This window comes from Chrysochloris asiatica, unplaced genomic scaffold (genome assembly GCF_000296735.1).
Source record: "Chrysochloris asiatica unplaced genomic scaffold, ChrAsi1.0 scaffold00060, whole genome shotgun sequence".
In the NCBI taxonomy this organism is placed as follows: domain Eukaryota; kingdom Metazoa; phylum Chordata; class Mammalia; order Afrosoricida; family Chrysochloridae; genus Chrysochloris; species Chrysochloris asiatica.
The window spans coordinates 12241254-12257790 of NW_006408578.1; positions in this window are offsets into that span (position 1 = coordinate 12241254).

Here is a 16537-nt window from a genome sequence, read left to right on the forward strand (position 1 = left end):
GGGTCGGCTGGCCTGCGGAAGGAACACTAGACAAATTCACCATTCTTCAAGTGTGGCCTGAGGTGGCTGGAGAACCAGGCTGACCTGACCTGGCTCCTGATCACCCTGATCAGTTCCCCTATATCAACACCTGACTCCAATTAGTCCTCCAGCCACCACCACCACCACCACCACCCTGGTTACGGGAAGCTAGTTAGCCAAGTCCTAGCTTCATGAGCCTGTAGTTTACCTGAGCCATCAAATAGTACTGCAAAAACTGTCTTTGGCTCTGCCTGAGCCCTCCTGCCTGCCCATTTTGCATAAAAAAACTAATACCCCAGGAAGGCCAATCACACCTTTGGCTCTGCCCAAGCCCTCCTGCCTGCCAGTTTTGATGAAACAGAGGAGGACCCTTTTCCTCCGCCTTATGTCCAGGTATATGGGATGGGGTTGGGGGGCTATGACCTCATGGAGACTCAGCCTCAGCACCACCACATACCCCGCTAGCAGCATCCTAGACAGACTCCGCTACCAGCCCAGAGGATCCGATGAGCCCTACTGTGCCATCGCCAATATTCAGCCCTTACACGCCCTCCCTCAAACCAGCAATCCAGAAGCCACTAAGGGGAGCGATCAAGAATCACTACACTGGGGAAAAGAGCAACAGGATACCTTTCAAAAACTTAAAACAGAACTCCAGTTAGCCGCACTCTCAGTCTACCAAACATTTCCAAACTATTTATTCTCTATGTGTCAGAGAGACATAGAACAGCAGTGGAGGTACTGGTGCAAACAATAGGCTCATGGATAAGGCCAGTGGTATATTTGTCCAAACAATTAAGGGGGGTGACAAGTGAATGCCCCCCCTCCCCACCCCCCCACCCCCAGCCCTGCCTGAGAGCCCTTGCAGCCACCCTCTCCTAGTACAGGAAGCTGACAAACTCACCGTAGGGCAGAACTTAATAGTGAGAGTGCTCACTCACTGCTCACCCTCATGAACACAAAAGGCCACCAGTATCAGTAAAGTAGCAGAAATCCTTCAGAAGCCTGAGGAACTGCCCAGTGCCTTCTATGAGAGGCTGTGTGAAGCCCTACAGGCCATACACTCCTTTTGACCCAGAGGCCATGGGAAACCAGGATATGATAAATGTGGCCTTTATAAACCAGAGTACCAGTGATATCCACCGAAAACTCCAGAAATCAAAAGGGTGCGCAGAGATGAGCTCCACTCAGTTCCTGGAAATTACCAACAAGATATTTGTCAACCACTTTCAGGAAGCAAAACAGGAGTCTGACTGAAAACGAGGGAAAAGGCCGATTTATTTGCCGCAGCCCTAAACTAAACACAATCTGGACCGCTGAAAGAAAGAGGGAGAGGGAAGCCACCAGGACTGCCCAAGACAGCCAGTGGAGACTGACCCAGAGTGAAAAGAGATCAGTGCACCTACTGCAACAACAACAAAAAAAAAGAGTGCCCCTAGAAGAGAGGACCCAAGAAAAGCCACCCCAGGCCTCCCACCAACGCTGGGTTGTTCAACATCACCAATGAGGAAATCCTCAACAAATAAAATGGACTGGGCTCAATGTGCCCCCCCAGAACCTATGAGCCAAATAAAAATAGGGGGGCTGCTGACAGCAGGAAAGAAGTAAAGCACCAGCCTGAAGTCCTGGACTTCCTCGATGCAGTGTAGGAACTGCCCACCTGGCTGAGATGTACTGCAAAGGACACCAAAGAGGACACTCCCCAGAGGCCCCAGGAAACCAAAGAGCAGATCAGGAGGCAGTAAGAGCAGCCATGGAACTCTTGGTCCTTGTGGTCACCGCCCCTCTTTTGCCATGGATACCAGAGGCCACTCCAGTGTACTCCACGGGGGGGGGGGGGGGGGGGGGGTGCTGAGCAACAGGGAAAGGCAAAAAACATCAAAAAGGGCTGGGAGCAAGTACCTGAAGGTAGGCTTGTCATTCCAAAACTATTAGTCCCATCTCTCACAAGGAATTTCCACTCAGCCACCCACATGGGGAGAAGCCACTGAACACTTACTAGAAAAATATTTTTACATTCCACAGCTGGCCATCCTGGCGAAGGTCACAAGACAAAGGTGTGTGGTATGTAGCAAAAACAACCCACGTCAAGGTCCCAGCTGCCTGGGATACAAACTGTGGGAGGGACTCCCTTTGAAAACATTGCCCTTGATTTTACTGAGCTCTCCAAATGAGGTGGCTATCACTATTTCTTGGTAGTAGTCTGCACCTACTCTGGTTGGGTAGACGCCTTCCCCACCCAAACGGAAAAGGCATAGGATAAGCACTGGACTGTAGTTTGGCAGTTCAAATCTACCAGGTGCTCCAAGGGAGAAAGATGAGACTTCCTGCTTCCATAAAGATTTCCAACTTTGGAGACCCTATACAAGGTTGCTATGAGGCAGAACCAACTTGAGGGTAGTCAGTGCATGAGTTCCTGGGATAGCAACAATGATAAGTTCATAAAATCGCACTGTTTGCACTTTGATAAGAGAGGGGATGGACCTAAAATGGGCCAAATATTTGTTGCTGAAAGCGTTAGAAAAGAGGATTTGGGTTGGTGAGGATGTCACCTAAGGGAAACTGCTCCCAGGAAGTTTACGTTGCCTGTTCTCCTGTTGTCATTCTCAACTGCAAGTGGAAGAGTCGACTGAGAGTGAAGCTGACCATCAACTCTAATTACATCAGTTCGCCAGGGGATGTTAGATGGCTTCCTTCAGTCCACAGTGGCCTACAGTTAAGAGTTGCTTTATGAAATGGAAATATGCCTCTCAAGGAATCATCTCTTCCCCCATCACCAAACCCACTCCATCAAGTTGATCTTGATTCATAGCGACCTAACAGAACAGACTAGAACTTCTCCATAGGGTTTTCTAGACTGTAAATCTTTATAGAAGCAGACTAACACATCTTTCTAATCTTTGGTAAGCAGCTAAGCACTTTTGTCACCATCAGAGAGAGGTGTTTTCAAGAGTTTTTTCTTCCTAGAAATCTTGCTTTCCATTTCCTCCTGACTGGTGCAAATAGTTCATGTGTTTGGCTGCTAGCTGGGAGACTGGACGCTTGAGTTCATCCAGAGGTGACTTGGAAGAGAGGCCTGGTGATCTACTTCCAAAAAATCAGCCACTGAAAACCTCATAGAGTACAGTTATACTCTGACTTATGCAACTACAAACCAAGGGATGTCAAGGATTACCAGACATGGAGTTGCTGAGGCAGAGTTGAATCAATGACAACCAATTAGTAGGTAATTTTTAACTATTTGATGTATTTGTTTATATAGTTATCACCCCTAAGTTACTTGAGGAGTCTTGGTATAATGCTGTGGGTGGATTTGCTGGACTGCAAAGTCAGCTTGAACCACAAGGTTGGCGGTTCAAGTTCACCAGTTCCTCCCAGGAAACGCTCTACAGGGTTGCTATGGCTCAGAACAACAACAATAAGCTGCTTGAGGGAGTCCTGATGTGGCGCTGTAGGATAAGCACTAGACTGAAAGGCTGGTGTGAGCTCAAAAGTCAGTGGTTCAAAACCGCTAGCCACTCCTGGAAACAGGGTCACTATGAGTTGGAAGTAACTCAATGAAACTTAACAACAACAACAAGGTACTTAGAGCAACTTATGAACATTTGGGTTGTAGATTTGTCAAACTTCATGGATAAAACTCTAGAGTTAGAATCGCAGGTCCTAACTTTATTACTAATCCACTCAATGTTTGTACAAAAGATGAGTCTGATATGAATGTAGTTTTTCCTAGGGTTATCAGTCAGAAATAGCTACAACTAACTAACCATTGCCTTCAAAAGACAGAATATCTTGCAATAAATTCATCAGAAACCCAGTATGAAGTGGTTTGTAACACTGTCTTATCTCTCTGAGTGGGGCCAATGGTTCATTTGCTCACCTGTTAACCAAAAGATTGACTGACTGAGTCCACCCAGAAGTGCCTTAGATGAAAGTCCTGGCAGTCTGATTCTGAAAAATCTCTACTGAAAACTCAACAGCAACTGATGGCTGTTGTGACGCACTGTCACTCTGAGGGGATCTGCTGGGCCACTTAAACTTGGAGAAGAGTAGTCACCTCAAGAGGTTATGATGACTATTGGAATCCCAAAGGGGTGATTTTGATAGATTTTCTCGAAGGACACAGCAGTGATCCCAGGGGTTTATTGTGAAGAAGTTTTAAGAAAACCTCGTTGGTGAGAAAAAGGCCAGGAAAGTTGTGTTGAAAACTTTTTTTTTCCATTATGACAATACACCTGCTGGTTCTTCAAGGCTGTTCTATGAGAATTTCATGACCCTATGTACCCTACAGCCCTAGTCTTGCCCCAGAATTCTTTTTTATTCCCAAAACTCAAAGAACATTTCGAAGTAACATGATTTGAGTCTCTCAGGAATGCTCAAACTGTCCCTTTGACATCATGTCAGGGAAGGGAAAAGTCCTGCCTACAGACTGTATATTGTTGCTTGTTAAGTTAAGTTAAGTGCCATCGAGTTGGTTCCGACCCATAGCGACCCTGTACAGGATTTCCGAGGGTGTAAATCTTTACGGGAGTAGAAAGCCTCATCTTTCTCCCGCGGAGCAGCTGGTAGTTTCGAACCGCTGACCTTAAGGTTCGCAGCCCGATTCGTAACCACTACGCTACCAGAGATATTGTTGCTTAGTACTGTCGATTAGGTTCCAACCATAGCAACCTTGTATAGAGTTTCCCAGGAGCAGCTGGCAGGCCGTATTAGGCTTGCAAAATCATTTGGGCTGGCCCTGCCAAGGTAATCACAGTTTCAGCCATTTCATTTGTGTATGTGTGTGTGTGTGTGTGTGTGTGTGTGATGTGTGCCATCGATTCGGTTCCAACCCATAGCAACCCTATATAGGGTTTCCGAGAAGCAGCTGGTGAGCATGAATTGCCACCTTCATGGTTCAAATCGACTTTGCAGTCCAGCGCATTATCACACAGTGCCACACCAAGACTGCTGTCATCACATTGTTGCTGTTGTTAAGTGCCGTCAAGTCGGTTCTGAACCATAGCAACCCTGAACAGGGTTTCCGAGGCTGGAAATCTTTATGGGAGCAGAAAACCTCATCTTTCTTCCACGGAGCAGCTGGTAGTTTTGAACTGCTGACCTTGAGGTTTGCAGCCTGATTCGTAACCACTACGCTACCAGAGCTCCTTAGTCATCACATTAGGGGTGAATTAATTAAATGTTTGACAAAATATAGTAGGCTAATTTTTAAGTTGATAATTTTGTATGGCCTACAAATGATGTTGGAAATTTTGGCTGAAAAAAGGTTCCCCATCCCTGGTGTAAGTCAAAGAGCACAGAATTCTTCAGGGAAGAGCCAGAGAAATGGAAACACCACCTTTAGATATGCATAGTTCTAGATAGAGAATACATTGAGAAGCAACAGCTTCACATGGTAATATTTTTGTTTATTAAATGGGTCTATGATTCTATAGCAATACTTTTTGACTTACCCTCCTGTGTTGGTTGCTTGAGTTTTGCAGTTTCACTGCTCACAGTTGTTTAAGCCAAGCATCTATAAATTGGATTCAGATACTCACCCTGCATCGTGCCCAGAACTTGGAACCAGATAAACTCAAGCTGATAAATATCTTAAAGCAAACTGCCTGGTTGCTAAATCCATGGCAATCCATTTATTGAAAGTAAAAAGTTAATTCTTCCTCATAGAAAATTCCAACTTGTCTCCTGCTGGGCTTAATGAGGATTGACATTGGAAACTGGGAAAGGGAGATGGGGGTGGGGGTGGAGGGCAAGGGGGAACAGGTCTCAAATCCAAGAACTCTGAGAGAAAGTTCCTTGGGCCAGGCCTGGGGCTCGAGAAGGCCTTTTCTCCTGTTCCCCTTGACTTTTTCATCAACCTCCCTTCTCTTCCTATGGAACCCTTAAAAGTCTGGGAAGTATTGATTTGTACCCAGAAGTCACCTTGGTGCTAGTAACAGCAAATTAATTGCGGTTTTCAGATTTTCCATTTTCATAGAAAACTGAGATACTTTTAGATCCCATGTTTGGTATAGTATGATATTATGAAAGAAGAGGGTTATATTCACCAGTATAGGCCAGGTGATGGTAGAGCAATAAACGATCTCAAATCTCATAGCAACAAACGTTTATGTGCCACTCCTGGGAGGCAGGCTTTTGGGCCAGCTGTTTTCTGGAACACAAAGGGGAGAGAAAACATGTCAACCATACATGTACCACAAAGGTTCTGCTCAAAAGTGACACCTGTCTCTTCTGATCATTTTTATTATCCAAAGCCTGTCACACGACCATGACAGCTGTCAGTGGAGCGGGGAATTATAATTCCATCCTGGAAACGCAGTGCAGATCTGTGACCGATGATATGATCTACTTCAGTGATGGACCAGTTGACGAGATTTCACATTCACGTGTATTAATCTTTGAAACATTCGCAATTTAGTACTTTTGGTATCATCATTTATTTTTCAGAAGAGCTTGGGTAGGAAAGAAAGCATGAGATATAGAATTTCTCATAGCGAAATAAAATGCTTTCCTGAGTAAATTTTACTGTCTGTAGATGATTTATATTTTCCCCCAAAAGAAATGATTCTCTTTATTGATCTTGGCTGCCAATTCATCCCAGAAAAATGAATTTTGCTGAACTAATCATATCTTTTTTTTTCATCTAGCATATACCAAGACAACTGCATCAGACTCTTCTTTGCCATGCCAGTCATCTTCCTAAAAGAAAAGATAGTCTCTATTTTCCATCTCCATCAGAGGCCACAGAGCAAGGGCTAAACCTGGCTACAAGTCTCTTGAATTAGAAGGGAAAGGAGGCCCGTGCCCTCGTATCTCTAAGTCTCCCATGATCAGGAGCTGCCTTCACTGTGGACTTCTACCTCATGAGTAACAAGCATCAGGACCGGAGGAATAATGGAATGCATCACAACGTAGGATGGTGAGACAAATTTAATGTCGATGGTTTTATTCATCAAACCTCTGATAGCTTTGTTGTTGTTAAGTGTCATTGAGTCTATTCCAACTCACCCTGTACAGGGTTTCTGAGGAGCAGCTGGTGGGTTTGAACGATTAACTTTATGACTCCCAGTCCTGTCCTTATCTTACAGTGCCATACCAGGAGTCCAAGCTGATAACTTTAAGATGACTTTATTTGGCAATTGTTCACTGTTGAGACCATTCCTCCTTAAAACATCACATCGAATTAGGTTCACCGTAGTGGTTATGAATTGGGCTGCTAACGTCAAGATCAGCAGTTTGAAACTACCAGCTGTTCCGTGGGGGAAAAAAAAAAAGTGAGGCTTTCTGCTTCTGTAAAGATTTACAGCCTCAGAAACCCTATACAGGGTCACTATGAGTCGGAACTGACTCTACAGCACATCACCATCACCACCACCACCACCACCACCAGTGATAAAAATAAATAGTGTTGACAAAGAATATTGAAAATATCGTGGACTGTCACAAGAACAAACAAATCTGTCTTAGAGGAAGTACGTACAGTCACAATGCACCTAGAAGCAAGGATGGCGAGACTTGCCTCTGGTTCTTTGGCTACGTTATCAGGATGCACCAGTCCCTAGAGAAGGACATCGTGCTTGGTAAAGTGGAAGGTCTGCAAAAAAGAGGTAGACCCCCAACAAGATGGATTGACAAAGTGGCAGCAACAATGTTCTCAGACATAACAATTGTGAGGATATCACAGGATTGGGCAGTGTTGCGTTCGTTTGTGCCCAGGATCGCTAGGAATTGGAATCTGATGTCATGCTGAAAGGTAAGTACCCTACATTAAAAGTGACTGCAACACTTGAGCATATCAATGATGTGAAGCTGGATTAGGACTGAGGTCACTATGAGTCTAAGGTAACCAACAACAATGAAAAAATTGTGCCCACTCAACTACAATACATGCTTTCTTATCATATAGAAAATCACTGTATGCACAGTAAAAGAGCTTTTTTTAGACTTTAACGGGGCATAGATTTCATCATATATCACCCTCGTGCATACATTTTCTTTTAAGTGGAGTAAATTGGCAAAAATGCTTCTAAAACTTTTTCATTCTTAGCGTCTCATTCTTCTGAATCATTTTTTGATTTACACAATGTCATATTCAGTGCCTTAAGATGACTGGTCATGTAGCATTTCTTAAAATAAATCCATGAGAGACCAGAAAACCCTCTGGCTCCGGCTTTGCATCTTGAATGCAGACCCAGTGGGATTCCCCTTCTGGGAAGCTGTAATAGTGTTCTGAGTGGTCACTGTCCCTGCTCCTTCCCACCCCTCCATTTGACTCACAGAGGTTAAAAGAAGCCTTCGTGGTTATCTCTTGATGCTTCTTCCAAACTGCTGTCACCCACCATGATATTCACAACTTTTCATTAATGACCATTTCTGACTGACCACGACTATAGGCTACATCCCAAGACCAGATGTCAAAACCACATTAATTCAATTTGGAATCAATGCCATACAGTATAGATGAACCTGCTCGTCTACTGTGTGTGTCTCCCCCACTAGATTGTGAGAACAGGGACTTTGTCCATTTTATTCACAGCTCTGTCTCCTGCCCTTAGAACAGTACTGACATTCAATAAATATCTGTTGAATAGATAATTGACTTCATTGATTCATAAATTATATTAGATTACCAACTAGAGTCCTGGTGTGGCACTGTAGGATAAGCACTGGATTGCTAACTGCAAGATTGGCAGTTCAAACCCATCAGCCACTCTTCAGAAACCCTATACCGGGTCACTATGCATCAGAACTGACTCAACAGCACACAACAGGAACAACATTTATAGTATGACACTTTTTTTATTGAAATATGTATATGTTGTTGTTAGGTGCCATAGAGTCAGTTCCAGTTCATATATAACAGAAGATACCACTGCCTGGTCTTGCCCCATCCTCAAAATGACTGCTATTTTTTAACCCATTGCTACTGGTAGCGTAGTGGTTACGAATCGGGCTGCGAACCTAAAGGTCAGCGGTTCGAAACTACCAGCCGCTCCGCGGGAGAAAGATGAGGCTTTCTACTCCCGTAAGGATTTACACCCTCGGAAACCCTATAGAGGGTCGCTATGGGTCAGAACTGACTCGACAGCACTTAACAACAACAACCCATTGCTGCAACCACTGTGTCAATCCATCTTGTTGAGAGTTAATTGAAAATGCCATTATTTGTATCTGGGTAGATGTATACACCCTTAGTCTGGGTGTTTGCATATGTATATACCCAGGAAGAAATTTTAAAAAGGTATTCATATGCTAAGAATTATATGTGATTTTTTTGTCCTCTCACTTAACCTATGATTTCTATGCATCAGGCAAACCTGCTGCACAAGACCTCTCCAAAGAGTTCAAGAGCAAAGATGTCAGTTTGAAGACTAAGGTACACCTAACCCAAGCCATGGTATTTTCAATTGCTTCATATGAATGTGAAAGTTGAACACTGAATAAGAAAGACTGTAGAAGAATTGATGCACTTGAGTTATGGCATTGGAGAAAAATATTGAAAGTATCACAGACTGCTAGAAGAGCAAACAAATCTGTGTTGGAAGAAGTACAGCCAGAATGCTCCTTAGAAGCCAAGATGTCTAAACTTAGTCTCTCATACTTTGGACATATTACTAGGAGGGACCAGTCCTTGGAGAAGGACATCATGGTTGCTAAAGTAGAGGGTCAGCTAAAGTAGTTAGATGGATTGGCACATTGGTAGCAACTGGGCTCAAACATAACAACAATTGTGAGGATGGTACAGCACCAGGCAATATTGAGTCAGAAGTAACTCAATGGTACCTACCAACAACAACAAAATGCTTTCTAAATTTACTAACATGAATATTACTTATATAAGAATATAATATCTGCAAGTTAATTCATACTGTTTTATTTTTATATATTAAAAGATCAAAGTTATCCCACACTGCATAGGAAAATCACTTTCTCAATTCCATTATTTTTGCATCAACTATATTTTCAATAAATTAACTTTTAGTGTATCTTGTCATAAGGACTTCCCTAAAATACATTTTAGGGAAAAAGAAGCAAAAGAAGACCAAGTTCAGGGTCAAAATCTCTTGTGAGCCCAGACTTGGATTTAGCTCTTACATGTCCTCTGTCTGCATGTTCAGTAGCCTTTAGGGAAGGAAATTGCTAGTATCTCATGACCCTGATAAGCAGAATCACATGCTTGAGTTGGTATCACACTACTCAAAATGACGCGATGATGCTAATGAAATTAGATAATCTGGAAGCAGTGAGAGAAGATATAGTCAGTGACCCTAAGTCACCAGAACGATTCTTTCAACAGAACTTTCAACTCAGAAGACACATCTCACTCCATATGGTCTGTTAAAGCTTGCATTTGAATTGCAGTGCTCACAGGAAAGGTTGGCAGAGTTGCATTTTGGCTCATCCCAAAACTCTTAGTTAACTCTTACTGTCAACCTTCCATGATTCTCCAAGATTTTGTGACCAAGGGACTGATGTGAAATCCCAAAGCTGGATGGAACCCTTTTCGATGATCCAAATAGATACAGCATGCTGTTGCTGGTTGTCCTCCAGTTGGCTCAACTCATGATAAAACATCGCCCAGTCCCATGGCATCTTTATATCTTTATATATCGAGTCTAGGCATACTCGAGTTCACTGCCGTATCCGCTGTGTATTTTGAGTGACTTCTAACCTAGGGGGCTCATCTTCCAGCACGTATCAGACAATTCTGTATCATGTCTATTATTGACAAGTTTTTTTAAAGTCGATCTCGTTTAACTTAGTCTGAAAGACCTTTCTTCCTAGTTTATCATAGTCCGAAAGTTCCATTGACACCTGGTCATGGTAGGGTAAGCCTGCTGGGACTTGAAATACTGGTTGCATTACTTCCAAAATTGTAACAACATACAAGTCACCACAGTGCAACAAGCTGAGAGATGGGTGGGAAGAATCTAGCCTAGGCAACAGACTCGGACACCGGAAATAAGAAACCTAGAAAACATACCATCCGATTAATCAGCCCCTTTTTAGATAGTTCTGAGTTAGTTGGATTTAACAAGATAGAAATGAAAGCTTGTGGTTTAACAAAAAGAAACTGACTGATTATTAGCCTGACACTCTCCATTTACTAAACGTAGATAATGGATTCATTATCTCAGCTCCCCTCTCCTTAACAGTATGGGTTTGATTGCCCTCTTGCCTACAGGTTATTCTCCATCAAAATTAAATCCGTCACTTAGTTCTCAATTTTATAAACTATTCAGGCAGGGGGAGAGAGGCGATAAGGCGGAGGTTGGAGCTGGGTGGAAGGGAGGTTGTCTTTCCCAAGGCTACAAACACAATCCAAAGTTGTTGGGTTTTTTTTCTGAACCAAAGGTGCTGAAATAGGCTTGCATTTATAGTCCCATAGTGACATCAGCTGGTCAGTTCTGAAACAACAGCCTGAGCAGGGAGGAAAAACAGGCCTTGTGTGCTGTGCCGGTAAGCTAGTGACATGGTGTACTCGTCTGCTTCCTAGATTCTGTGGTATCCCAATTTTAAATCACATGGGTTGTAAATCAAAACGGTGGAGCCACACGGAAGCCTTGGCTTTTATAGGCTCCTCTGATCTCCCCCAAAAGACCAGTGGCATTGTGAATGCTTAACTGTCAACCACCCAGTTTTACTTCTAATTATACCAGCAGGGATGGGCTAAGTTACAAGCAATCCTAGCCAGTTTAGCAATGTAGGGAAGATTTTTTAAACAAAAGAACAACAATGGCTTCAGGCTCATGGTGACCCCATGTGTGTCAGAGTAGACCTGTGCTTAACAGGGTTTTCAACGACTGACTGCCAGACCTTTCTTCTAAGGTGTTTCTGAGTGAACTCAAACCTGGAACCTCCAGTCATTTGTTTCTCAGCTAACTGAGATAATAGTTTGCACCATTCAGAGATAATAACAGCTATTGGAGAGTGAGGCCAGAAAGTTTGGTTTATATGTGATAGCTGAAGGCACAGAGAGTGAGAAAGCCCCAAATCCTCTAAATCCATTTCTGGGCTGCTTCAGTGGGAGACCCTTCGGTGTCAAAGGTTCTTCCCCACAGAGTTAAATATTAACTTTTGTACCCAATTCTCTATTAATAATTTTGCAGTCTTTTTCTTAATGAGGGTCCCTCAAGTGTAAGTTTCAGACCCCACACCACTGTGATCCTCACGTACAACACTGTATATTCTGATGCAATTATGGTGTGGCGCTATAGGATAAGTACTGGACTGCTAACCACAAGGTCACTGGTTCAAACACACTAGCTACTCGCTGGGAGAAAGATGAGGCTTTCTGCTCCCATAAAATTGTTGTTGCTGTTGTTAAGTGCTGTTGAATAGAGTCCAACTCATAACAACACTGTACAGTGTTTCCTTGGCTTTAAATCTTTGCATGAGCAGAAAAATCTCATCTTTCTCTCACAGTGCGGCTGGTGGGCTTGAACTGCTGACCTTGTGGTTCACAGTCCAGTGCTTGTCCTATGAGTTGGGAACCTGATGTGTCAGAATCAACTCCATAGTTTTACTCAATGCTAGGCACTGTAGCAGGCAGCAGGGTGTGCCCAAATGTGAAACAGGAGACCTTCAAGGAAGTTTCTATTAAATTAAGGACACAAATGGAACAACCAGAAAACATGCCATGTGGTACTTAGTTAAAGGCTCAGCTGTATAACCAAGATCATGTGCATAGTAGCCTAGAAATTCAGGGGAAACAAAAGTAGAGACTATTCAGGAACATGGAGCAATCCTGGAATGCTTCGTGGAAGTAGTGCCAGAAAAGTATGAGCAGAAGGTAAAGAAGTGTCTAATCCAAGGGCAAAGTTGTTTGAACTGCAAGGTCGGCAGTTCAAGCTCATCAGCTGCTCCTTGGAAACCCAATAGAGGGCCTCTGTGAGTCGGAACTGACTTGATGGCACTTCACAACAACAATCAAAGGGAGAGCTTGTGTGAGAGCCTAGAGGTGGGTATGGGCCTTGTTTAATGATTTGAGAATGGAAGCAGCCAGAGTAGACAGAATGAGGCAGGCATAAGTGTTGGGAAGTCAGGGGGAATAGCCAGGTAGGTGGTTAGATGGGGAGGCAGGTCAGGTTCCAAGTGTACCAGGTTAGATAGGGAAGTGGGGGATGGGGGGGGGGTTCTAGAGACACAAGGTTTGAGAAGGAGATGAGATGAAACACTTCCAGGTAAATATTTTATTTGATTCTGGCATTGTGAGTGACAACAATCACACAAAAGGTCATTTCTTACCCAAGTTTTCCTAATAACTTGCTGGAAATAGACTCTGCATTGCCCTTCATTTGATGGTTATGGGAGGCTGACTCCATTTGGAAGTCAGTAACCCAGCACTATTACATCCACCTTCGAGGTGCTGAAAAATCTCAGTGGGCCCTTCAACCAGGATGGACAGGTTGCACAATTAGACCCTCCACATGCTGTACTCAAGAGCCTCAATGAACAATTATAGGTCAGTTTGGGGCAGGGCAAATCAATCCTGGCTGTGCGGTTTATAAGACATGATTTTTACCCCAGACTCTAACTTTTGTTCACAACAATCACTCCCCCTCCACGACCTTCCTAATGTCTCAACTTCCTGCTCTCTTTATATCCTATATTGCTGTTATTGTTGTTGAGCGCCTTCAAGTCAGTTCTGATCCATAACCACCCCGTATAGGATTTCCAAGGGGTTTGAAAAGTGCTACTTCCTACAGTGCCACGCCAAGACCCCAGATTCCATATTAGAAACAATATTTTACAAATAGATTAGACTTTACAAGTTGCAATTTCAAGGTTTTAAAATAATGTATCTATCAGTTTTAGTACCCTAGCAAAACGCCTGAGTCCTCAGCACTCAGCACCACTTCCTGTGGGTCCATCCAATATCATGTTCAAGCTTCTTAAAGACAGGAATTATAAATCATTGTCCAGTGCATCCCAATGTCCAGCACCTGCTATCACATAGTTCTATAAATGTCTGATGGGTGGGTGGATAGTTGAATGATTTTTGGAAGAGTAAATAAAAATACAAAATGAGAAGCTAGAAATCTTCTGATTTTGTATTTTCATTTACTCTTCCAAAAATCATAAGCACGAGTTCATTTTGATAGAAATGGAACCTCCCATTTTACCTGTTCTCAGAATCACTGTATCAACTGGGATGACAAGGGAGGAAGACCAAGATACAATGATGGTGAGAAACGAGTGCTACAAAGGGAAGATTACTGAAGATCAACTTCCGTTGCTTCTTATGTTGGCTTGATGGAACCAGAATTGCTGGCAACCAAGGTATATGGAGGGTAGTGGTTACAAATCGGGCTGCTAACCTCAAGGTTGGCAGTTCGAAACTACCAGCTGTTCTGCGGGAGAAAGATGAGCCTTTCTGCTCCCTTAAAGATTTGCAGCCTCAGGGTCACTATGAGTCTGAACCGACTCTATGGTACTTAACAACAAGGCATATGGAGGAATTCTTGTGTGGTGCTTCAGGTTCTTGCACTGGACAGCAAGGTCAGTTTGAACCACAAGGTCGGCAGTTCAAACCTCACCAGCCACTCCTCAGAAACCTTATACAGGGTTACTATGAGTCGGAACTGACTCGATGGCACATAACAACAACAACAGGGCATTGTCGGCAGCAGTGCCCCCAGCTGCTTTCACAATTCCACACACAGATGAATGGAATGCCTCAGTGGACCCACTCCACCAGGCAGGCTGAGCTGATGCCTCCCATTAGTCACGTTAACGTTGTATAGCACTTCACTTGGTGGTGAAGTCCCTGGGGGGTCCCTAGGCAGCTCACCAAAACGTTGGAGGTTCAGTACACCCAGAGGCACCTAGGTAAAAAGATTTTCGATCTACTTCTAAAAACTCAGTGATCCACACGTCTATGGAGCACAGTTCTACCTTGGCACTCAGGTCGCTATGGGTCAGAGTTGCCTTCACAGCTACTGGTTAGTATGTGCCAGCCTCTGTGGAAAGTGCTCTACATCTATAACTCAGCTAGCGCTTATAACTATCCTGAGACGTGTGTATGATTATTTCTTTAAAATACCCCACTTTACAGATGAGAACATGGAAGAACAGAGGTATGTTGTAATTTGTTCCAGGCTGTTGTTTAACCTGTTGTCCTGTTGATCCTCACTTCATGTTGACCCAGTGTGTACACAATAGAACTACTCCATGGTGTTTACTTGATAGTAAACTTTATGGAGACAGATTTCCAGAACTTTCTTCCACAAAACCACTGGGTCGATGTGAACAACCAGTTTTCAGGCTAGCAGACTGTCACAATCACAGGATCCCTGGTAGCATAGTGGACATTGGATATTGGATTATGAGTGGAGCTGCTAACTTCAAGGTCACTAGTTCAAATCTACCAGTCCCTCCATGGGAGAACTTTCTGCTCCAGTAAAAATTTACAGACTCAGAAACCCTATACAAGGTCACTATGAGTTGAAACCAACTCTGAAGCACATAATCATAACCACTTCTAAATTAGTCTTTACCACCAGCTACTCCTTGTAAACCTGATTTAGGGTTTCTATGAGTCAAAATCAACTCTTAGTACTTAACTATGTTGTTAACAGCACTTGACAACATCAACAATACAATTATAAATAAACATTTTAAGTGCCTACTATGTACAGGTGTTGTTCTACATCTGTTTTGTTGGGGCTTTTTCCTTTCTTTCTTTTACAAGGCAGTCTTCAAAAACATTTCTGAATGTCATAATTCACCATTATAAGTCTATTCATTTTTGAGATACAAAGAGAAATTAGTCACAGAGAAGTGAGTACAAATAGAGGAAAGGTAGATGCCACATAGATGGTCAAGGAACACTGAGAAGAATGTTAGAGAAGATGAGACAGGGATTGTCCCCCAGAGCAGAGAGACAGAGCCTGCCTCTAGAACTGGTGCCGTGAATTTGGACTTCTAGCTATCATGAAAATTAAGTTTATATTGATTGAAAAGGCAAGGGGGGTTCGAAAAGTTCATGAAAAAAAGAGTGGAATTTTTCCAAGACCTTTTTGGAGCTGCCTCATACGTGTGGTGGCTCCATACTATAAGCACTGGACTACAAACTACAAGGTCGATGGTTCAAGCCTCCCAGCCACTCTATGGGAGAAAGAGGAGGCTTTCTGCTCCTATGTAGACGTAAAGTTTGGAAACTCTATACAGGGTTGCCATGAGTGGGAGCCACCTCCACGGCACATAACAACAATAATATCATACATCTCCTTATAATTTCACGAGTCAGATAATCCTTCCTCAAAAAAAGGGCGGGGGGCGGGGGTTCCTTCTATTTTACTCAGTGCATTTTTGAAATATCCCAAATAACTGGTGAAGTTTGGTATACTGTATCACACTAATATATGACACAATGTCTGCTTGAGAGATGCTAAGGGCTATGTTTCCATCCACTGGGTTAAAAAGATGTGAGCAAAATATTTAAGCAGAATTAAGATTCCTACAGGCAAAACCTGACAAAGTGTTACACATTGTGCTACATAAAAGATTGAGA